This window comes from Leopardus geoffroyi, chromosome X, assembly GCF_018350155.1.
Source record: "Leopardus geoffroyi isolate Oge1 chromosome X, O.geoffroyi_Oge1_pat1.0, whole genome shotgun sequence".
NCBI classification, from domain to species: domain Eukaryota; kingdom Metazoa; phylum Chordata; class Mammalia; order Carnivora; family Felidae; genus Leopardus; species Leopardus geoffroyi.
The window spans coordinates 13,870,624-13,894,695 of NC_059343.1; the positions used below are offsets into that span (position 1 = coordinate 13,870,624).

The following is a 24,072-nucleotide window of genomic DNA, read 5'->3' on the forward strand; positions in this document are numbered from 1 at the left end:
GCTGATTGTTATCTGGCTTGCTGCAGCCTGTTTTCCCGGAGATGTGTGTCTATGTATTCTCTCCCTCCATGCACTGCACAAGCAAAGACCAAGAGATGGGAAGAAGGCAGGTTTGGGGGCCCTCCTCCATGACTCTCCCTGTGCCCAGAACCTACCATTCATCGTCTCCAGTCATCTTGGCAACCCCTCTTTCTGCAGAGGAGGAAAACCGAGCCTCAGAGTTTAGGTGACTTCCCCAGATAGGATAGAATTCCTAACCTTATGGAGACCCTTCTGTATGCCAGGCATTGTTCTAAGCACCTTATATAATTTCCTCTTTACATCTTCATCACATCCCAGTAAAGGTAGGCACCATTATCATCCCAGCTTTACAGATGGGGAAACTGAGACACCAAGAGGTTAAATCATTGGCCTAGGATCGCACAACCAGTGAGTGCAAAAGCCCGTATTTGCCAGTCTTTGGCAGTTGACATTTTCCATCTGTTGAATGGGGATCCTTCGCTGTTCTGTATCATAGGTATGCCCTCCTTCTCTCCCTTCCTTCCAGCATTTTCCAATAGGTAAGGGAGATGGTCTCTGCGCATGGGAATTTGGGACAAGCGTGTACCATATAGTAGAAACAGTGTGGTCACAATGACAGTGGCCATGTGTACTTTAGCGCTGAAATGAGTGGACGGCACAGAGATCAGAGAAGGAGGCGCTGGATGAGGCTGGTGGATAGCCTTGTAGATTTCATCAGATCTCAGTTCTCTTAAAACCATAGGTATCAAACTTGAGCATGCATCAGAATCATCTAGAAGACTTGTTAAAATACAGATGGCTGGACTCCAGATGCCCCACCCCCTCCCAAGTTTCTGATTAAGACAGGACTCAGGCCTGAGAATTTGCCTTACTAACAAGCTCCTCCTGCCGGACAGCGCTTGGGAAATCACCGGCTTATACGACAGGCAAGATTCGTAAAAGTGCAAGAAAAAGGAAATGAATGTGATCTGTATGCTAGTGAGAATAAATAGGTTAGCCAGGGTGACAGACAAGCCTTAAAGTCTTTGTGGCATAACACACTGAAGTTTTCTTTCTGGTCTATGTTCCAGTCCAGTGCGGGTTGATAGGGGCGTATTCTGCTCCATGCTGGCGTTCGGGGGCCCAGGCTCCTTCTGTTTGTGGCCCGGCCACTCCCTGGTCACTTCGAGTCCTCCGTCAAAACGTCTGAATCTGGTAGCAGTGGAGGGAGGAGGGATTGGAGGATTGTGCAGAAGGCTTTTATGTGCCAGGCCTGAAGGACAAACACGTTGTTTCTACCCACGTGCCATCGGCCAGAACTCAGTTACACGGTTACGCGTACCTGCAAGGGAGCCTGGGTAGAAAAGAGAACAGAGAATGAATTTGTAGCAGTCTTTGCCACAGCCTGTTTGAGGGTCCACAAGGAGTTTGGTTTGACCGGAAAAGCACATTCGTGTCAAGAGAACAAATGAATGTTTCATGCTCTTTCGGGGAAATTTGCCACGGCCAGTTTGGGTCATCACGCAACATCATGGCAGTGTAGCTGTGGGGTCGGAAAAATAACCAGCAGATTTTCACTGAAAGCCCGAATGGGTGGTTTTGTAGTTATATGATTTCTCAGGACCTGATTTTGTTCTCTCTCTGAAAATCAGAATAAGATATATGAAAATTGCTAGTTTGGTGCCAAGCACATGATGACAGAGTAGCTCTTTCTGTTTTCGGCCGCTGGATGGGCAGACGGAGCCACGCTGTTGTGGCGTTGGGAGCCTCTTCACGTGGACAGCTGTTGGAATCGGCTCAGGGACACAGTCGAGAGCTCGTCTCGGCAGTTGGGTGGCTGGCCCAGCAAGGCCCAAGGAAGCAGCGTAGGCCCGGGACCACAGCAACATTCATTACGTACTTGGCTTCTGGAAGCAACACCATTACCCGGTCGGGTGACTTTGGCATTTGTGCCTCAGTTTCCTCATGCGTGAAGAGGGGCGAGTCTCAACGACCTCGTACGGTTGCCGTGACGGTGGGGCCGAGGAAAAGCTGAGGACTGACAAGTGTTGGATACGCACTCCTGAATTTCTCAGCCCCTGCGGTAGTTGCCCTTTCTCCCTCTTGGTGTCATCACCTGAGGCCACTATGGAGGCTCTTCGACCACGTACGCCCCGTAGGCTTTGTTTGGTCTTAGGACGGCGTGCCGGGCCTGACAGAGCCCCATCCTCTCCCCGTAGCGCGGGTGCGTCGCAGTGACTTTGGGGCCTCTGAGCTGTCCGCGGATGTGAGTGCAGTGTGGGCTGGGAGGTGGTGAGGGAGTCTCCGGGCTTTTTCCAGGCTGCACCTCCACGGTCGGCCGAGCGGACCCCGCAGCAGAGGTAAAAGTCCCCTGGGCTCCTGGACGGCGGCACTGAGGCCCCCACCCCCACCCCCACAGTCCCTGGACCAGCACTGCTCTCCTTCGTTTCACCTTGTTCTCTGCTCCCCTCAGGTCTGGGTCCTTTAAAAACCTTTCTCTCCCCCTGCTCAAACGGTGCAATTTTGGGTGATTGAAACCACATTTTTATATGTGTCAAAATCAGTTCAGCCTTTAGAAAGGAATCATAATATAAATTGGATCATATATCCTAAGTGGATGCCACCAGCTAATTCGTTTGTTAGGCCGTTCAGCTACATGGGATTAAGTGAGTGTTTACTCTTCGGCAGCTACATGTGGGTCTCGTTAATGCACATTCTGGTATGGCTCGCGCCTAATATCTTGTCAAGTAAGGGAGCGTGTAGAAGGCCCTCGCACACCAGCAACCTGCAGGGAGCCATTCCTTCTCCAGCAGCCTCTAGTGATTAACGGGGTGGGGCTGAACATCCCTGCTCCTTTTTTGAAATGCACGCTCATCAAGTTGCCCGCAGCCTCAGAAAGGCTGTGGTCTATACCCTCGTCGGGGCAAGCGGGGATCAGGGGCGGCCGAGAGCGCCAGCGTCACATTCTGAGGCCCCGCCCCAGATCTACTGAATCAGAATCCGACTTTGTGTGTGGGCAGTGCGTGGGCGCGAAAATTTAACGTGCTGCTCTAAACCACTCTTCTCAGCCTTAGCTGCACATTGGGCTCAAAAGCGATCGGTCTGGAATGTGCCCGGGCATCGGGGTGTTTCAAAGCTCCCCAGGTGATCCTGGTGTGCAGCCAAGGTGAGGAAGCGCTACTCTAAGTGGCTGTGCCTCTGTCCCCCCTGTCCCTCGCCCCCACTTTTTAGGGGAGATCACAGGGCCTGCTTTACAGGTGGCTGGGACGACTCGGGAGGTAACACTGGACCAGCCAGCACACCGCGGTCACCCAGAAGTCCTTCTCCTTTTCTACAACGTCACCGCATTTCCCCCTGCCCTTCCCAACTTCTCATTTTCCTGCTTCCTGAAAAGAGAAGTTTCTTTTGGTCCCAAGTAGCAGCATGTTGGGAACTGGGGGTGAGAAGGATTTGGAAGTCCTCCTGCATTATTTTCATGCAGAACTCTCTGGTTGGCTGTCTCTGTGTTTTTTTTTTTTTTTTTTTTGCAACAGTGCAGACAGCTTCTTTTGTTCCTGTCGTTGTCGTTGTTGTGTCTTTGTCGTGGTTCATTTGTTTATTTGTTTGGAACTGCCAGCCGGTGGGAGCCCAAGTATGGGGAAGAATGAGTTTGGAAATATTTCCTTCCTGGTACTTGTGCTGGAATCCGGACCGAGTTGTGTCTCCGAAACTCCGGAGGAGTGTGTTATTGCTGGTCCTGTGTGCGTCACCGCCCCCGGGGCACAGCAGGCGTTTCATGTGGACGCCAGACTCGTCTTTTATAAGGGGTAGGTACGGTGTTTTTAAACAGGTCTCCTGGTTTGGGCACCGCACACAAAGTTGGCAGAGACTCATTTTGCTTCCAGCTTTTCCCCACTGAGCATAGCTAGAAACCCCGGAAGTGATGCAGGAGATTCAGTGATGCTGAGAGTCCCCAGCTCCAGGGTAACTGTCACCGTCGCTTCTGACCTCATGGTGCTCTTTGGCCGTTTTGTGTGTTTTAGGTAAGCGAAGGGCCCAGTTTGTACTCTTTTGTGTGTGGCTTCTTCTGCCCAGTATGAGGTTTGTGAGGTCCACCCACGTGGTTGTGTGTAGTTGTAGACGACTGGGAGCAAGGATGTTTCACCAAATCTTGATCTTGGACTCTTGTCAGAGTTAGGACTTGAGTAAAAACTAAGTTAGTTAAAAAAAAAATTTTTTTTGTCCTTAGTCTACAAGAATAAGACCTGTTAAGTGAACAAAATTTGAAAAATAAAGATCAACAAAATATAAAAAAATTAACATAGTCTCTAAATCTATCACCCCAAGAGAGTCTCTCAGTATTTTTGTGTATATCCTCTAGGTTTTTCCCCGGACGTGTTTTAATAATTTGGACTTAGAGTCTACGTACTGCTTTTTAAACGTTTTTTTTTTTTCCACTCACTAGAACAAGAATATCTTCCTATGTCCCCAAATATTCTTCAACAGCATCTCCTTTATTGGTTACATGGTTGGTCTTTGTATAGCAAAATTAGGCTTAATATATTTTAAACGTTTTTTGCATGAGATTTAGGAACTGCTTTAAACAGCTTTTATGGTCATAAAAATGCAATCAGTCAGTAACATCGCCAAGTCTTCTGAAGGAAAACAGGCTTTACTTTTTTCCCTCATGGCGTACCTCGAGCTTGTGGGTGCCAGTGAGGAGCTGGGTGGGCATAGCTGTCAAGATGGGAAGGTCTCCATGTGCTTCTGAAATGAAGGCCACTATTAAATGCCTAATGTCCTGCTCTCTGGTTATTTTCAGAAAGTCAAGAGCTAAGGGGTGATTTTTCATGAACTCACCTCGAGGTCAGAATTATGAATTTTTTCTTTTCTGCCTGCCCCAAAGTCAAACTATGTCCGCTGGGCATTAGGGACACAAGATCCTAATTTTCAAAGCACGCCTTTTTATTTTTGTGAAGTAATCTGTTAACTAGCACCTGTGGGCATCGGTTGCCTCTTTGCCTTGTTACCAAAAGGGATTCAATGGTAATCAGATCCCTAATTCTCATGCAGTCTTTTAACCAAGAGCCAGAGAGACAGGTGAACATTGTAGTTTTTATAGGGATACTCTTGGAGTGTTTATAAACCACAGAACTACTTTGGAGAACTTTAAAGCACTTTGAGCCAGTAAGCTCATTAATGATGAGGAAAAGGAAATAAAATTTCATTGTCTTTATATGCATGCTATGGCTGAAGTCCAAGTAATTTTGGCTCATATCAACATTTGCTGGCTAGCAGTTTGGGAACAAATAGACACAGTATTAGCAAGATTTGGAGTCAACAGTAAAATTTGGACTTTGGCCACGTGTGTGCGCGCACACGCACACACACATGCACGCACACACACACAGACACACACACACACCCCAAACACACACATGGGGTGAGGGGGAAGAATTTTCTAGTCCTTTCTTCTTTAATCATAAAACAACAAGAAGAAACTGCTAGATCTGGAATTCTTTGAGGTCCTTCCTTATGTGTACCCTAAAGGGGTATAAAACTGTTTCTGCTTAGAAAGGTGTTTGTCGATTTCATACAGGAAGCTACGGGCCTCCCTGGGACTGCAGAGGTCTTTAAACTCCATCGTTGTGCCAGCCTCTTCCCCCTAGCCTTGTTGAGGTGATCTTTAAAACTGGGTTTTAAGGGTTCTTTCTGACCCTCTTGTGAAGTAAGTATGGCACTGTATTTTCATTCATGGCAACCTCCTGGGTAAAATGCTGGAGAGAAATGTGTTCTAGGACGTTTGGAATTATACTAGAAAACGTTTTAGCCGGAAATTTTCTTACTATGATCGCAGTATCTCCAAAAGTTTTCGGGGCGCCTGGGTGGCTCAGTCGGTTAAGCGTCCGACTTCGGCTCAGGTCATGATCTCACGGTCCGTGGGTTCGAGCCCCGCGTCGGGCTCTGGGCTGACGGCTCGGAGCCTGGACCCCGCTTCACATTCTGTGTCTCCCTCTGTCTGCCCCTCCACTGCTTGCACTCTGTCTCTTGCATCGTCTCAAAAATAAATAAACATTAAAAAAAAATGTTTTCACTGCTGTCTAGGAAAAAAATCTTTCGACTTGTTAGATACTCCTGTGAGAGGCAAGGACACCTTGATATTGCCTGATGCTGCATACCTCTCTCTCTCCAGCCCTGGGGCTTTGGAGTATTTCATGGGTGTTATGCAATGCTAGAAGTGGATGGGATTTCTGAGATGATAATCTGGGGTGGGGGGACATGATTTTATATCTTCGTGTTTGCTTTTCTGAGAACGAGAATAATCCAACTCCATTTCTCCTCTCACGAATACCTGCGGTGGTTTGGGGCCGCTCTGTGAATTCCAGCTCACACAATGTCATTTCAGGATGAGGGAGCCCAGCGTGCACTCGGAGTGAGACGCCCGCGCTCCCCAGACCTGCTTATGGCAACATGTTCCTCATGAACGAGGCTCCTCTCCCGGTTTCACGCTTCCTTAACTTTGATCTCTTACCTCTGGGCTTTAATGAGCAGGGGCTTTCTAGGAAGATCAGGAGAATTTCTGTTCATCTGTGTCCTGAGGAGAGGGGAGGTGAGGTACCTACGTGTGTGTGTGCACGTGCACTCGGGTGTGCAAATATATGTTCAGGTGTATGTGTGCACACACGTGTATTCGTTTATGTGTACCTGTGAGCGTGTGTTGACACGTGCATGCCGCCCGTTCTGAGGTCTATACCGTGCCCTCCAGAGGTGAAGAAGCCTACGCGAGGTCACACAGCTAGGAAGTGGCACAGCTGGGCTTTACACCCAGCCTGGCTGTCGCCAGCTCTTCCTTGGCATGCTACACCGAAAAGGATGTCCCCAGGGGAAGTGAGACCTCCTCACCTTTTTCCAGACGAAGGCGAATCTTGTTATGACCCAGCTCACCGCCCGATGCTTTACTGAGCCATCCCAGGAGCGGACGTGGGAACCTAGAGTGGTAATGTTCATGTGTTAGCATCGGAGGCTGTGAGTGGAGCATGTTGGTAGGCCGTCTAGGGCCGTTTTTCGGTATTAGGTTGTATAAATGAGACAGACCTCGTGACCTTGATCACTTCCTATTGCCGCCTTCCCTTCTGCGTCTCTGCTAGAATACGCTTAAGTACGTGCTTGAGGAACCAGGAAGGAAAAGGGAGGCGTACCATTTATATGAAGTTCAAACCCAGGCAAAGCTAATCTATACGGATAGAGGTTAGAAGAGTGGTTATCTCGGGCGGGGCCCAAGGCAGTCTGCTGGGACCCTGGAAATACTCCATGTTTTCACCCAAACTTTCACCAAACAGTACCCACCCATATTTTCTATCCACTGCTAACCTGGCTGGAGATAGATGTATGCGATGATCATTTGAGCTGTAGACTTGAGATCTCTGCACTTTGCTGTACGTATGTGACCCCTCAATAAAAGAGTAAATAGAAAAGGAGGCGTCGATAGTAACCCGGGCCAATATTGTAGAAGCCGGGCCGGGAATGGCAGGAAGGAGAAACAGGCGTATCTGAGTGAGAGTTAAAAGAAACACCAGTCGTACGTTGAGAGACATAGACAGTTCTTAATCTATAAGAATCAGAAGTCATTTCCAGGAAGACATAATTGCTTGTATTCAGCAGATGTGAATTTTATTGCTCTTAATTTCTTCTGTATTTTCGTGATTTGTATCCTGGCTTCCCCCAGCCCTGGCCACTTGTGTGTTTGGCCTGCCTTCATTTGATCATGGCTCTGCCTTTTAAAACAGTTGCTGCCGCTGCCGCCTCTCCCCAATTCGGAACGACTTACAAATGTTTGAACAGAGAAACAAAGACAGAATATGGGAGACATGGTCTGGTTTGTTGCAAATGGCTTTTCCTGCCAAGCTGTGGGGAACGGTATTCGGGCCAGCTTTGCTTTCCTAATTGGAACCATAGCTCCACAGATTGCCTTTAGATTGCAAACCGGAGGGCCCGCCGCCCTCCGGGACCGTTTCACGCCGGGCTGCTGTGCACCAGGGTTCTCCCTCTCGTTGGCCTGTAAGGGGCACGGCGGAGTTGCCTCATCAAGACGGATGACTCTGAAAAGGAAGTAGCAGAACCCTAATCCTCTCTAGGCTTTATACATCTGTGCCGCTCTCTTCCTGCGCCCCCCTCTGGAGCTGTCATAACAGCAACAGTTAACGTTTACGGACAGCTCACTACGTGCCTCATGCAGTTCTAAGTATTTGGCACGCATTAATTCATTGCATCCTCACGAGCTCCGGAAGCTGGCATTGCTGGTCCCCTGTTAGAGACGAAGTTAGACACAGGGAGACGAAGTCACTTGCCCAAGGTCACATAGCTGGTGAGTGACAGAGACGGCATCTCCACCCAGTCTGGTTCCAGACTCTGAGCTCCCATCCACTGTCTAAATAGAATCCGTTTCCACCGTGGTGACCCCCACAGCTGTCGCCACACGGGCTGGACCTGGGCTGTCTGACACAGCAGCCGCTCGCTGCATGTGGCCGGCGGGCACTCGAGACGTGAGGTGCTCTAAATGTAAAATACACACCGGGTTTCTAAGCCTTGGTGCAAGCCATGACTGTAAAATAGATCATTACTGCATGTTTCTATCGATTGCATATTGAAATACTATTTTAGGTGTATTGGTTTCATGGAACGTATTATGAATTTCACCTGTTTCTTTTGACTTTTTTGTTTCACGTGGCTACTAGAAAAGTTAACAGTTTACACGTGGCTCACATCGTGGCTCCATCTCGGTCTCTAGCTCTGAGCTGAACCTGCTTTCCACCTTGCTCCAAATACACTAAGATTCTCTTCCAGCACGGTCATAGGTAAAATAGATCTGGGACTAACATGCCACAGATGAAATTTCTTTTACTGCCACAACCTTGCTGCTGCTGATGTACAATTAAGCTTTTTTTTTTTTTTTTTTTAATACCTGAGGGAAAGATCCAGACCTTTAATGAACGTCTGTTAATGTACTAGTTGTGGTACCAGGTCCTTGAATGTAATGGTGGCATTTAATCTTCATAATTCTTCTATGAGATCAATATTGTCAGCCCCATTGTACAGACAGCAAAACTGAGGCTCAGTCTAGCAACTTGTCACAGTTGCTATTGCTAAGCGTTGGGCCAGGATTCGGATATGGGTCATCCGGTTCCGGCTCTAGTGACAGTTTGCCCCCAGTGGACCTGCCTTGTATAGTATGTATCTCATCCTACATGCCTTTCTCATCTTTGTTAAATCCTTATGGGAAGGGAGTGTCACCCATAGCAGGTCCCAGTAAATGTTCAGAGAACTGAATTGCCTTAGTTCAGTTGTGTGAGAGGTCTTGATTCGAATATTCGCCTGCAACGTTTGGTATCTGCTCCGTTATTTCTCTTTGAAGAGCTATGGCTAGGTCACCAAGCTTGCGTCATTGGATTGTTGTTTATTATTTCCCCATGACTTCCTGTAGAAATTTCATTCCTTATTTGATTCAATAAGATGTATTAAGTATAGTACATTTACTGTGCTAAGCCCTGCGAATCCACAGGAGGCCAGTAGGGTTCCTGCCATCAATGAACTTATGGTCTAAGGTGAGGTAGAGATAGGGCAAGAGGACATTGCAATGAACATTGTTTCTACATTGCTAAGAGTAGGTGAAAGGGGCTTGGGAGCACATTGTTGGAGCATCTCATCTAATCTTAGAGCTCATAGAAGGTTCCCCAGAAGGAGAAGGAAATGCTAAGTTTCAGTTGCAGGTTAGTGAAAATTAAAATGTGACTTTTTTCCAAGGACCCTCTGAATTCTGTTCATGAGATTTTACTGTGGAAACAGAAAATGGAGGCTTTATGGAGACAGGAAGTGGAAAGCAGTGTAAATCTGAAGCCATTCTAGGGACCCATCATCAGGGCTCGTGGTTTCCGGTGCAGTGAGTGCTCTACCATGGGCTGGACTCAGCTTCTCTCTGGATCCTTCCCTTTTATGACCCTGAATCAAAGTCTGGCTTGCTTTTGTGTTTTCTTTTAGCTTTGACTTCGACCCATAATTTCTTCCTTCTTGCCACGTCTCCGTTCACTTTCTGGAAGAGAAGAGAGAGAGAGAGCGTGCCTGCTTGACCCAGATCATTTAAAGAAAATCAAGCCATCCCATTGGCTGCTGACCAGCCAATAGTTAGGCTACTCTTGAATCTAGTGCTCACCCTTGGTCCAATCAACTATGGCATGAGGAGGGGCAGGGAGATAAGGTATGAAAAATGGCTGTTGAAGTAATCTTCCTACACATCAACCTCTTCTGGGATGTTAGACATTTTATCCAAGGATGTGGCATGGCATCAGATCACTGAGTTAGGAAGTTCTTTTAATACCTAGAGAAGTAACATACAAGTTGGAAAAATGCAGGAGCCTGTCATTTTCATTGTACCAGAGCAGGTCTGTGGATCCCTTGCTAGGGATTGTTTTAGCTGTGGCTTCACCATGCTTGTAATGCCATGCCCTAGAACATCATCATTTCTTTGTTGTTAGGGGCCTAGGGTATTATTTCAATATTTAGGAATTGTCCCTCTGTCCTTCCCAGCAACAACTAGTTATTGACATATGTCCTCATTGCTACAGATAGCTCATTCATTTCTTCTTCAGAAGTCCATCCGGGTAGGCCCTCTTTGGGACAAGGATTGAACCTAACCTGGAAACCTCCCTTCCACCAAAATGGTCTATGGATAGAATTCCTTAAGTCCGGGAAAAAATGGCATCTTTAGTTTCACTAACCGTAAACTGAAACTTGATATTTCCTTCAATTCCAAAAAGACACAGACCACAGTAGTGCTACCTGTCCTTGTGACTTGCTCACTGATAGAAATCAAAGGCATTTCTGTATCATATTACAGTTTCTGGAGATATCTCAAAATATGCCATTACATAAAAATCCTGGTGGAGTAGTAGGCTCACCGCTAGACCTTGTTATTTCGTGTGTTGATAAACACACGTAATATTCTGTGACCCAATTTTCTGGTTAGTATTTGGATAACTGCATTTCGACACAACTTATTTGCTTTACAATCATATATGTTGTAATTTATACATTATGAATTCTGAGAAGGACCCATAGGCTTCACCAGTCGGCCAAAGGAGCCATGGCACGGCAAAAGTTAGGAACCTCTGCTCAGGGGAGTAATCCTTTGCTGCATGTACTCAACCCTGGAGGCCACTGCTCACTCTGGGGTCTCTAATTCACTGGAGCTATACTGATGTGTATTAGTCTAAAGGAGGGAAAGCCTGAGGCTGAAATCCTACAGTGGTCCTGGGGAGACTGATTCAGGTGGTTTGTAGTCCAGGGACAAAGCCATGCAAGGAGCGGAGCAGTGATTTAAAGAGAATGGTGGCAGGAGGCTTTTCTTTTCTTTTTTTAAAAATATTTATTTATTTTTGAGAGAGACAGAGACAGCTTGGGCGGGGGAGGGGCAGAGAGAGACAGAGACACAGAATCTGAAGCAGGCTCCAGGCTCTGAGCTGTCAGCACAGAGCCCTATGCGGGGCTGGAACCCATGGACAGTGAGATCATGACCTGAGCCGAAGTCGGACGCCCAACCCACGGAGCCACCCAGGCGCCCCAGGAGGCTTTTCATTAAAACCACCCTGATGTACCCACCCCATGGTATATGTATGAACATGCTCCATGGAGTGCATGTCTGCTGGTATGGCATTGTTCTGGCCCCAGATGTTTTATATTATGGACTGATATGAGCCCTTAAGTTGTTGCCTCCCTTCCCTAGTTTAAGAGGAAGTAGAGTGGGCACACTGTGTGTAGAAGCCCAAGTCTGAGTCTTTGGGGCCCTGTTGATTTATAGGCCAGTTGATGTCATTGGAGCTCATTTGGGCTGGGTTATCTATGCCTTCTCCATTGGAGAGCCAAGTAAGAGAAGCTGCTGGGTGGTGGGATAAAGGACTAAACTCAGGACAGGAAGAGCCACAGAAGATCTGGATGGGAGGCAAGTTGAGCACTCTTCACAGACACCATCTTATCATCATCCCGAGCCACTGCCAATCCCATTCCAGATGGGCATTAATGTAGGTTAGCTCTGAGGTGCCTCGATACCTAGACTCAGGACGACTGACTCCCTCCCTATTCTAGTAACAAGCAATCCATCCCCTCACTCTGCTGGCAAGGAGTTTACAAGCTCAGTTCAGCAGCTGAGTGAGGGCTTGAAGGTTGGTGGGGGAAAAAGAGCACAAGTTTGGTGTAATGAGGCCGAGGTGCTAATTTGTACTGTTCTAGTGCAGCTGTGTGATCTTGGGAGTGCCATATTGCTTCTGTCCACTTCAGCTTCCTCATCTGTTGAGTTCAGTAAGTCCCCTGCTTAGAATTATTATGAGCATCAAAGGGTCTGAAAACATGTGGAGAAGAAAAAACTTTGTGAGAGCACCGGGGAGTGGCATAAGGCACCTGTGGGCTCTATCACAAGGGCCTCGTGGTGATTTCATGTTCTCTTTCCACCGAACGTTCATCCAAGAGAAGAATCTGAAGGGCTGAGGTTCCTTTTATGCCTGGAATACCTTTAGTGGTCATCTTCCAAGTTGCAATGAAAGGGCTTAATTTTATGCTCAATTAGAGTCCTTGTTGGTTTCTACCCTTACTAGGTTGAACTCCATGCTTGAGGATGAGGGACTGGAGAATAGGTGGATTTCCTTCTACTCATGGGTCCAATTTGGCCATCACAGATGGTCCCAGAAGAGAGGGAATCATGGGCAGCCGTGAAAAGCAATAATGGAGTCCCCTCTTTGATTTCCCTACCTACTACCCTTGTCAGGGGCTAGCTTCCCCAAAAACTGGGAGCTGGAATACTAAGGGTTTGGAGGGATCAAATGTAGTTTCTCATCCAAAAAAGGGCTGGGAATTGTGGAGTTAAAAAAAAAAAAAAAAAAAAAAAAGGAATTTAGCTATTGATCTGGACTAACAGCCAGCTCAGTAGCTCCCACTGGCTACCTCCCAAGACCCAAGAGTGATCCTCCTCCTTGTCCTAATCCTCTTTGTTCTTCTCTTCTTCCTCATCACATCACCATCACAATCCTCGCATATTCCATAGCTCACCGCTGTAACCGCACTCAGTTGCACTAGGCAACTGAGGCTTAGAGAAGCCAAATGACTTGCCCACCGACAGAGCTGGTTGGATGGTGTCCTTTAATCTTTTGTCATCTCTTGGTTTCTCATCCCAAATGGTATCAACCCTATAGCTCTGTTCCTGTAAATCCCAAGTTGGAGTTTAACTGCTTTTGCTGGATGTGGCGGTTGAGCCCCTCCCTAAATGCCATCACATTGCTTCTAAAGAGTGATGTGCCATGAACTGCAAGGGGGCACTCAGTTTGTAGCCAAGGCAGGAAAAACTCAGTTCTTCACTGTATTTCCTGGAGATCGTCGCAGACAAGTAACCCCCTCATGAGAGGAAGAAATTCAGAATTTGCAGAGGGGACGCGAGATCCATTTTGTTGCCTGTCACCTCCGCCTGCCAGGTACCAGAATGGACACTATGCCTTTTTGAGGTGGGCAGGCCAAGAGGGTTTTGGTTTCTGGCCCCTGGAAAGTCTTAAGCTAAATTATAGAATGAACTCCATTTGTTAAGCCAGAAGAGTTTGGGTGACTGGTTTACAAAGTTGTGCCCGTTGCGAGGCCTCTGAGCCAATTTAGATAAACCAAGACAGCAAACAATTGTCTCAGGGAAGGGGAGAGGGGAAAGAGAATGGAGCTGCTATCGTTTAATCCAGGCATCCTCAAATCCATGTTGGGGATCAATAAACTGTGAAAACAAGAAGCAAAAGCTTCGGAGAAGGGAACCAGTTGCAGCTGGCAGAAGAAGCCCGCCATTGAAACTGGTAATGCCATTTTAATTAGGCTAAACCATGAATGAGAACTGTGTTAAGACCTTCTCCTTGGTGCCCTGGGTCGCTAGGAGAGAGAATGTGCTTCCTTTGTGTGCTTTGCCAAAGCCCACCAGCTGCCACCTTGCAGGAGAGTTACATCTGAGTCACTGGTTTCCAAAAGGGTGACAAGTAGACTGTGTGTGGCTGAATGAGAGGGGCCTGTCTTTCCCTGATCCTGCCAGCTTGGTCCTGGACTTGAGCCATCCTAGCAATGGCCCTGATTTGTAACCGGGTTGGATGTTTCAAGAAGCTGTTATGAAAGCTGATTGGAGGACAGGAAAAATAGGGGTGGAGCAAGAAAGCTGTAAGACTGGGCTGGGCTTTTTGAGGATTCAGAAGTCCAGTTTTCTTTATCTTGTCACTTCTCAGGTTAACACTTTATAAGCTGATGGGGTCTTGTACTCCTGAGGGGCTCAGCTGTTGATGATGGCAATGATGATAAAGATAGTAATAATGATGATAATGGTAATAAAAATGAGTGCTCACTTAACAGCCACGTTCTATTTGCCAGGCACTGTTCTAAGTGCATGACATCAACGACCTTGGTCTTCACTCTAGTCCTTTGATGGGGGTTCTACTATTATCTGCAGTTCAGAGATGAAGAGGAAGCACAGAGAGGTTAAGTAATTTACCTGAAGACCCATCGCCAGCAAACTAGGGTTCAGAGCCAGGGACTATGGCATTTTGACTAGAGATAGATCTTGGGGAAAGCTCCCCTGGAGGCTTTGGACTCAAGTATGAAGAATACCATCACAGAAGAACCTTAGACTTCCAGCTTTAGGAGGTCAGGAACCACATATGTCATGCTCACTGGGATATCCAGCACAGAATATTCTAGGCACAGTCCTTGTGCTTGTGCAGTGCTTGCTGATTCATTGATTTTTAAAAGCTTAACCAAGTTTTAGTACATTTTTGTAAGTTATATATTTTAGACAAAATCACATTAATAGCCTGAAATCAAAATCTTAAGTACAAAAATCATTATTTCCTGGGACCATTGGTTTTTGATAAGGTAGACAAATGTGCTGCCAGACATGAAACTTCGTTCCATGCAATTTCATGGATGAATGCCTACGTTTGTGTTTCTTTGTTCACTCATTCATTCCATAAACATTCCACTGAGCATTTACTGTGCACCAGGCATTGTAGTAGGTGTTAAAAGCAGAAAGAGTAAGGTGAGGTCTTTGTCCACGAAGAGCTCCTGGATGGAAATATGTGCATTCATAGGTCAGTGTTCATACACGTGTGTACACACGGATACCACTTTGGTCCAACCTTTCCCCTTATTTTCCCTCGCCTGCTGTCTGGGTCTTGCCTAAGGCTAAGACCTTCCATGTTTGTTTGTATTTTTTGATTGGGAAAATTCTTTTCTTTGGGGGTGTGGGCAGACGTCTAGTCTCAGAACTTCTGGAATTGCTTCTTGGTGCCAGCGGCCTTTGTGACTTTGAGCACGATGAAATGTACAGTCTTGCTCAAGGGCCGGTACTCGCCCACTGTGACAATGTCGCCAATCTGGACGTCCCCAAAGCAGGGGGACAGATGCACAGACATGATCCTGTGGTGTTTCTCAAAGTGGTTGTACTTTCAGATGTAGCAGAAGTAGTCTCGGTGGATGAGTGGTCCTTTGCATCTTCATCTTTGCCACTGCACCAGACAGAGTCCGCCCTTGGATGGAGACATTACCAGTAAAGGGGCATTTCTCGTTAGTGTAGGTGCCCTCAGCCGCCTCCTTGGGTGGCTTGAAGCCCAGACCGATATTCTTGTACTATCGCAGGAGCTTCTCCTTGCTGGTTTCTCCAAGCAGGACCCTCTTCTTATTTTGAAAGGTGGTTGGCTGCTTTTGGTAGGCACGCTCAGTCTGAACGTCCGCCATCTTGCCGGCTGCCTGAAAAGAGGCTAAGACTTACCATGTTTTACGTGGGGTTACAATTTTGTGTAGTGCATGTTCGTGTGTGTACCTGTGTCTTCTGTTCAGTAAGGGATTATAAGCTACCTGAGGCGAGTTCCACTGCCAACCACCTTTGTGGCCTCTAGACCAGTGCCACTCCCTAAGTGTGGTCCATGAACCGGCAGCATTAGCATCGCTTGGGAGCTTATTAGGAATGCTGAACCCAGGCCTCACCCTCAACCCTACTGAATTTTAGTAGCTCTGGGGGTAGGGCCCAGGGATTTGTGTTCTGCCAGTTCTCCAGGTGATCCCAAGGCATGCTCAAGTTTGAGAAGCACTTCTAGGGCTGGAACCCAGGTCTTGTCACGTGTGGGTGCTTCATAAATAATCTTTGAATGATTGCATGCACATTGACATTGAGTGGGGGAAGTGGGTTGATCTTACTAGGTCTGGGCATGCCTCCAGGTATCCATTTTGCCAAGTCTGAGGAGGCTGTGAGGCGATGGAGTCATATTTCTTTCCCTCTCGAAAAATTTGGATGGACGCACTTAAATGGCTGGGAAGATAGTCTCCAATGGCATTGATGTGGGAAATGGTGAGCAACTGAGCGTGTGACCTGAAGGGAACAGAGTGAATGGGCCAGTTCCTAATGAACGCCCAGAGATAAAACAGGGAGAAGTGAGAACTCCATGCGGATGGTTTGGGGCAAGATGGGAAAGCCACAAGTTGGCAAGAATGGTATGCTTGGGACCCTTGTCTGTTTCAGGACTTATTAGAAATTAAAGCCTCCCTGTTCCTGCACATGTGGCAGAGCCTGTTTGTAAATCCAGTTCCCTTTCCGTTTTCTCGAACTCTCTTCTGCCTCACCAGCTCCTCCCTTCTCTCTACCCAGGCGGGTATTGTTGTTCAGACTTTGAGCAGAGTTAAAGTTACCCTGTGGCATGACATTTGTCAAGGGCAGGGATGTTTGGGCTTCTGTGAGTAATCAGCAGCTGCTCTTTGGAGTCCCAGTTTTAAGGGATCTCCCTCCCTCAATAGTGTGATCGTTCTCTCTTCCCAACACCTCCCCTCACCGCCCCCCCCCAAAAAAAAAACCTTGCATAAGAGCAGTTGGCTCAGTATAATAAAATACAGCTTGGCATCAGGAACTACATAAACAAGAGGCATTTAATAAACTGTGTAGCGTTTTGGCAGTTGCAGGGACGATAGCAGCCAAGGAGACACATATGGCTGGCTTAGCAGCATCCTGGACTCATGGGAAGAGGATCCCGGGTTTAGATCCCTGCGAAGAGTGGTGGGGTGAACAAGGGGTTAGAAAGACTAGGGTGGACTCAGCGTCCTTGGGGACTCAGCCGTGCCCAGGTTTTCCTGAAAACAATGCTTATTTATTTGACACACCACTTATGTAGTGCTTGTTCTGGGCCAGGCATTCTTCTCTAAGCCCTTTACACTTTTTGTTTAAAGGTAGACTCTACCCCCAACGTGGGGCTTGAACGCACAACCCTGAGATCAGGAGTCGCATGCTCTGCTTTCTGACTGAGCCAGCCAGGTGCCCCAGCCCTTCACACTTTCTTAAAGCAGCTTTATCGAGGTGTAATTTACATACCATACAGTTCACCTGTTTTGAGTGTACCATTCAGTGCTTTGGGGTAAGTTTACAGAATAGTGCTGCCATTATCACCTTCTGATGGCAGAACATTTCTGTTACCTCTTGTGCCCAGTCAATCCCCAGTCCCACCCCCACCCAGGCAGCCACCAACCTCCTTTCTGTGTCTCTCTGAATCTGCCTTTCCTGGGGATTTTATCTTTTGTGAAATATGGGGGTAATGTTTCTTTCACTGAGGATAATGTTTCGGAAGTCTGTTCCTTTTTATTGCCAAACCGTATTCCGTGCTCTAGATACAGTGCCTTACATATATTACCTCAGTTCGTCCTCCTGACAACCTCATGAGATAGCTTCTTTTATTACCACGGAGGAAACTGAGGTACCGTTAGTAATTTGAAGGGTCATGGTTCAAACCCAGGCAGTGTGGCATTATTCTGTGTTCTTGGACCCTCTGGCTTGCGCTGCCTCTCCATGGGTACAAAATATGTATTCATTTCTAATTTGGCACATTTGATTTAGATAATGACCACTGCATTTCTAAACATGCATGGCTTAGTTTTATGCAATCTGATCAGATTTTCTTGAATGCCTAATTTGTGCCGGGAACTTTGCTGGGTGTTGTAAGGGATTGAGATGGGTTTCTCATTTCAAAGAATTTAGCGTTTTGTTCGGTCGACAAGATGCCGGTGCACGTGATGTACATCCTCTAGGGCCATGTGGGATAGACGTGGTCTAAAGCCTAAATGCACACTCCAGGTGTAGCAAGTCAACAAGAAGAGGTCGATGTCAGTGAGAAGAGCTGAGGAAAAGTTTTCAGAGGAGTTGGCCTTGAGCCACTTCTAACCCCTTGGCCTCATCAGTCCCCAGTTGCATGAGTAGAAGCTTGTAGTTGTTGAGAGCCTGCCCTATGTCTTAATGTCCCTTCCACCCACAGAGCTTTTGGCTTGTTATGTTCCGGCTTCTAGATCCCATCTGTGTGTCTATAATTATACAAAGAAGCTTTTCCTCTTAAGCTGTTTTTAATAGAAATGTCTTGAGGGGGTTTTGCTCTCTTTAGAAAAACTAGTTAGCCAAGGCACAGGGCTTCGTGTGTGTGTGTGTGTGTGTGTGTGTGTGTGTGTATTTTAAAATGCCTTATAACATTTATTTCTTGGGCTGGCCACAGAAATCTGGCAGATAAGCATTCAGGAATTAGAATGGTACACAGAACTGTACTTTAGACTCTAAGAAGGCCTGGTTTAGGTAGCTTGTGCTGTGTAACAAACCACCCTAAAACTTAACGGCTTAAAACAACAACCATTCATTTGGCTCGCAGTTCTGTGGGTTGTCTGTGTAGTTTTTCAGCTCTGGGCCGGTTCAGCTAACCTGTGTTGGGCTTGCGTATACATCCGTGGCCAGCAGGCAGGTTAGTCGGTGGCTGGGACGAGTCTGGCTGTTAGCAAGCTGTTAGGGCACAGCTGTTGGCTAGAGTGCCTTAGTTCTCTTCCGTGTGACCTCTTATCCGCTAGCAGGCTAGCTTGGGCTCGTTCACAAGACAGAGGGCTCCCCAGGGCAGCAACAGGGGGCAAGCCCCAGTTCCCAAGCACTTTCCCAAGCCTCTGCTGTATTATGCTTCCTGACGGTCCGTTGGCCAAAGCAAGTTACGCGACCAGCTCCAGTTCAAGGAGTGGGGAAATCAACTCTACGGGTTGATGGGAAATCTGCTGTGCCGTGTCGCAATCTGCCGGGAGAGGAAGAATCTGTGGCTACTTTAATAATCATCCACAAAGTCAGAGTGTGTAATGGCAATAAGGTCGGCCAGCATCTGTTAAAGGCTTACAAGCTGCAGGTACTGTTAGAAATATTTTGTAGATGGATCTTCAGTCACTGAAGCCCTGAGCGCTAGGAGTTACTGTCCCCTCATATTTCGCAGGAACACCTTCGTCCCCGAGAGAGGTTAAGCAGCTTGCCCAGGGACACACAACCAGTGAGACGCAGCCCCAGGATTCTCACCCAGGGAGTCTGGCCCTAGAGCCTGTGGGCTTTTAACCACTGTGCTGTCTTGCCCGTCACAGACAGTGAAATTTAATTGATGTGCCGCCTAACTGCAGGAATAAGACGGGCGTGTACGAACATGTATTGAAGACTTAGGATGTGCCTGGCCCTGTTCCAGGCACTTTACACACATTGTGGCATTCCATTCCCACAGCAGTCTGATCCATGGAGGACTGCTTTTATCCCTGTTTTACCGGTGAGGAAACCAAAGCTCCAAGACTTCCTATAAGTAAGTTACCCGTCCAAGGTTGCACAGCTTGTACACGGGCAAGCTAAGACTTAAGTCCAGGTCTGGAGAGTTGGTGTCGCCAGCTAGTTCACAACATCATTTCACCCATCTGGACTTTATTTTGCGGTCTCTGTGTATGGTGGGGGGGGGGAAGGGGAAGGGGGATCTGGGAACTCTCGAGAACATAGATGGTAGTAAAAGAAAAAGGCAAAAAGGACATCGAGAGATGCAGCTATAGAGTTGTCGTCACAGAGCCCATGCATTTGCCGGGGGGACAGCTGTTTGCTGTCCCCACCCTGTCAGGCACCATCCATGTGGTTTTCTTAGGAAAAATGGTTAGGTTCTGTTCCTATACTCTATTGATCAGGGGAGGGAATTAAATAATATAACTTGGAAACATTGCCGTAGATGACGATGGTGGTGATGATGGTGATGATATTCATGTTTCTCGGATGTAGCACCTCATACCCTCAGATGCCACATAAATGCCATTATTGAAACTGATATTCTAGGGTTGCAGTGGTCTCTGCAGTCCCTGGCTTTTCATATTTTTGGCTCTTGGTTTCTGCAGGGTAAGTGTAATTCCAAATGAAGAAGAGTGAGGGCCCTTGGGGATGCAGGAGGTGGCCCAGCGACCGTGGAAATCTTGTGAAAGAGCAGCTTTTTGACTCAAGATTTCCACGGTCGCTGGGCCACCTCCTGCATCCCCAAGAGCCCTCACTCTTCTTCATTTGGAATTACACTAACTCTGCAGAAACCAAGAGCTAAAAATATGAAAATCCAGGGACCCCAGGAGACCACTGCAACCCTAGAGTATCGGAGTCAGTGCATGACTATCAGAAGCCATAACTACCAAATCTGTCCTGGATTGACCAGTACCCTGAAATGAGTCCCCACCTGCACATCCCTCCCCTCGGAGTTCAGGGATGGAGAACGACTCCAGTCTCTGAAGCACCCTTGAGTTCAGGTAATACAAGGAAAATGAAGATGATGGGAGACGTGTTTGTTCTGGATTTCTCAGGTTGCTCCAACAGCCAGGTGCAAGGAGCAACTTGGAAGATCCAAGTCTCATGGTCCACTGGAAAATGTCCCACCGCAGTGCTCAGCTCAAAGGGTCTGTCCTCTCTTTGTCCCACCATTGTCCTCCCTTACTTTAAGAGCAATTTCAGGAAAATACTAGTGCAAAAATACCCCAAGTTCTCGCATGTATTAGGGTCTCCTTTTAGACCAGAGGCAGCCATGTCATGGTGGCAGTGAATCTGTGGACACAGAAGAGTAGGAGGGTGTGAGTTGGTGGGGAGAGCCACCTGTGTGGCAATACCAGCCTGCCAAAGCAAGGCAGCCGTAGTCTCTGATGCTCTGGCCGGCAATATTTGGACACTGGTGTTATGTTTGCAAAATGCCTTCAATTCCAGGGAAGACAGATGTAGAACAGAAGATGGGAAGTTGCCACCCATGGGCATGCTCCGTGGCCAGCTAGTCACTGATGCACACATGTGTGCTCACGAGGGTGCTGGGATAGCTGCGATCCATGTTTCAAGGTCAGGTGGCTTGAGTGGTTACAAAAAGGTGTCTGGGGTGCAGAGGTTGACCAGGACTCAGACTCAGGAGCTTTGGGATGCGTTTGGCGACAGTGCAATGATACTGCAGAGTGAGTAAATGATGCGGTTGACCGCTCCACTCATAAAAGTCCTCGGAAATGCCCCAAAGCAAAAAATATGGAAGGAATTAAAGTAGCACTTTGGAGGCCTCCATTGAAATTTCTTTTCTGTGTGTCATATGTGGTCAAGACAGCAGCAGACAGCATGAAAGGAAAGGGCTCTTTGTGCCCTTGTCAGCGTGGGGCTCTGATGGGGGTGAGGTTGTTCATTGTAAATACTTGTAATGGTATTTGTGGAGTGGAAGAAAAAAATGAGATTCCCTTCGGCTAATTTCTCAGATTGCTGGAGTAGTATATGAAGGGGCAAGAATAGGGTTGCATGCGTCTCAGAAGAATCTGTTCTTCCAGGAAAAAGGAAAAAGAAAAGTACTCACTACACAGTGGAACCTAGGATATAGGAGAGCATTCGCTTTTTCTGGAAATACACCATTTTTGTGTGTGCTTTTGTTTTCCACCTTTTCGTATTTTTATGTGCAGCAATATTCATTTGTCCCTTTGTTTCATTTTGTTTTGTTTGTTTGTTTTAGCCTCATCTGCTTTTTAAAGCATCAGGTTCTTCAGTGGGTGCTGCTGATTTATCGTGGGTAACATCCCACGTGCCAAGGCTGTTCCCTATGTTTCCTGGTGGAGTTCAAATCTGGCTGGGTGCTTAGCCAGTGGTACCCTCCAGGCCCCAAGGGAAGCAGCCTTCTGCCCGTCCGTTTTGCAGGTTGCCCTCCTGTCCTGGCGGACATCACCTTCACTTTATTGACTGGTGAGAGAACGGCGGTGGGGTGGGTAGGCAGGTGAGGCTGGGAAGGGGGAGATAGAGATACCATATGGAAGTGGTTGGAAAACAGATGGGGGAAGTCTGGAGAAACCCAATTTGTTGTCTTCAGGTATTTTAAGGAATGTCTTAATATTAGGGCGTTAGGATTTCAGTGCCCGGGACACTGACACAAAGCAACGTCCCAGGTAGGATTGGCATATAACTAAACACCGAACAATGATGTTTACTCCAGGGCTCATCAGTCAATGGAAAACCCAGGTCTGTGTCTTGAGCAGGTTTTCAGTACAAGGAGTTGGCCAGGGCTGGGGTAGTCAAGCACCTACCTCTTAGTGGAAAGAAAAGAGTCTGAAAATAATCTCATTGTAATCTTGTCAACAAGAAAATGGATAGGAGGAACAGAGAGTTCCTTGGCATCTCTGGGGAAGAAGCCATTGCCAGGAGATCTGTTATCCACTGTCAGAGTCCTAACGTCTCATTTTTTATGATCATCTCTGGGCAGCAGGGGGTTGATGCCGTCTGAAAACCTAGACCTTCCTGTCCTGGGCGATGTTCCCATCCAACTTTTATGCTATTGACTGTACCTTTAGAGGCGATGGAAGATGAGTGATGTGTTTGATGTCACGATGTGAGAAACTGGGCACTCTCTTAGTAGGTTCCTTTCGTAGGCTTCTGTTGAAGAAGTCAGATTGGCAGTCCCGTGTAAGTGCTGAATGTGTCCTCAAACCAGCCGTTAATGTGCAGTGGCCAGCACCCTCTGGGCTCAGCGTCTAGTCCCGGGGTGGGACCGGAGAAACTCTGGTCCTCAGGCATGGTGAGATGGAGGGACAGCCCTGGGGCTCCAGCCACACTCCTAATCCAGTGCTCTCTTCTCCATTGTTTGATCCCTGGCTCCTCTTATCCCCTACTTCCCTCGATGCTCCTAATGAACCAACCTGGTCCTTTGAAGCTACCTTTTCCTTCTTTTAAATTGTGACAGAAGACGCAGAAAAGTACTTACTTTTATTTACAACAAGGGGACACATCTAGTTTCCCCCAAACGCTTGCTCTTTCCTTTCCGTGTCAAACATACGGTTTCATCTCTGGTTTCATTTCAGACTCAACACATGAACTTAAATAAGGTCACGCTATTATACGAGTTGGGTGTTTGGGGCTCCTACTACTTACTTAAGGACTTTTTCTTGAGGGTGTGGGTCATCAAGGGGCGATGTCACCTTTTCTAGTGATTTGAGTTAGATTTTAGGTTACCATTCTTCCAAATGATAATACCACCAATTCCTAAAAAAAATTTTTTTTAACGTGTATTTATTTTTGAGACAGAGAGAGACACAGCATGAACGGGGGAGGGGCAGAGAGAGAGGGAGACACAGAATCGGAAGCAGGCTCCAGGCTCTGAGCCGTCAGCCCAGAGCCCGACGCGGGGCTCGAACTCACGGACCGCGAGATCGTGACCTGGCTGAAGTCGGACGCTTAACCGACTGCGCCACCCAGGCGCCCCAATAATACCACCAATTCTAATTGAACATATTTTTAGAACCTGAATTTTCTTTCTTTCTTTTTTAATGTTTATTTATTTTGAGAGAGAGAGTGCATACATGTGAGCAGGGGAGAGGCAGAGAGAGAGAGAGAGACAGAGAGAGAAAACCCCAAGCAGGCTCTGAGTTATCAGCATAGAGCCTGACGTGTGGCTCGATCCCACAACCATGAGTTCTTGACCTGAGGTGAAACCAAGAGTTGGACGCTTAACTGACTAAGCCTCCCAGGCTCCCCTCTCTCTCTCTCTGTCAAATTAAAAAGAACAAAAGAATTCTTGGTGAGGCCAGACTCTGATGGTTAACTAGACCTTTGTGTGATCCCTGGTTTTGGTCCCATAGGCAGGAAATCCCTCTCCTGAAATCCCTTCCCGTGGCACCCTGAAGCAGCGAGCCCCTGCCCTGAGACGCACTCCCTGTTCTCCTGGGCCCACCCTGTATAAGGCTGACCCTGCCAAA

General features: G+C 47.4%; 1 protein-coding gene and 1 pseudogene across 2 annotated transcripts in view; one reads left to right on the top strand and one right to left on the bottom strand.

Annotated features, from left to right (window-relative positions):
• The window catches only part of NHS (NHS actin remodeling regulator), a 342,634-nt gene that overhangs the window by 66,882 nt on the left and 251,680 nt on the right, over positions 1 to 24,072 (top strand). The gene's annotated exons all lie outside the window — the stretch shown is intronic.
• On the bottom strand, positions 15,254 to 15,771 carry LOC123594866 (annotated as a pseudogene).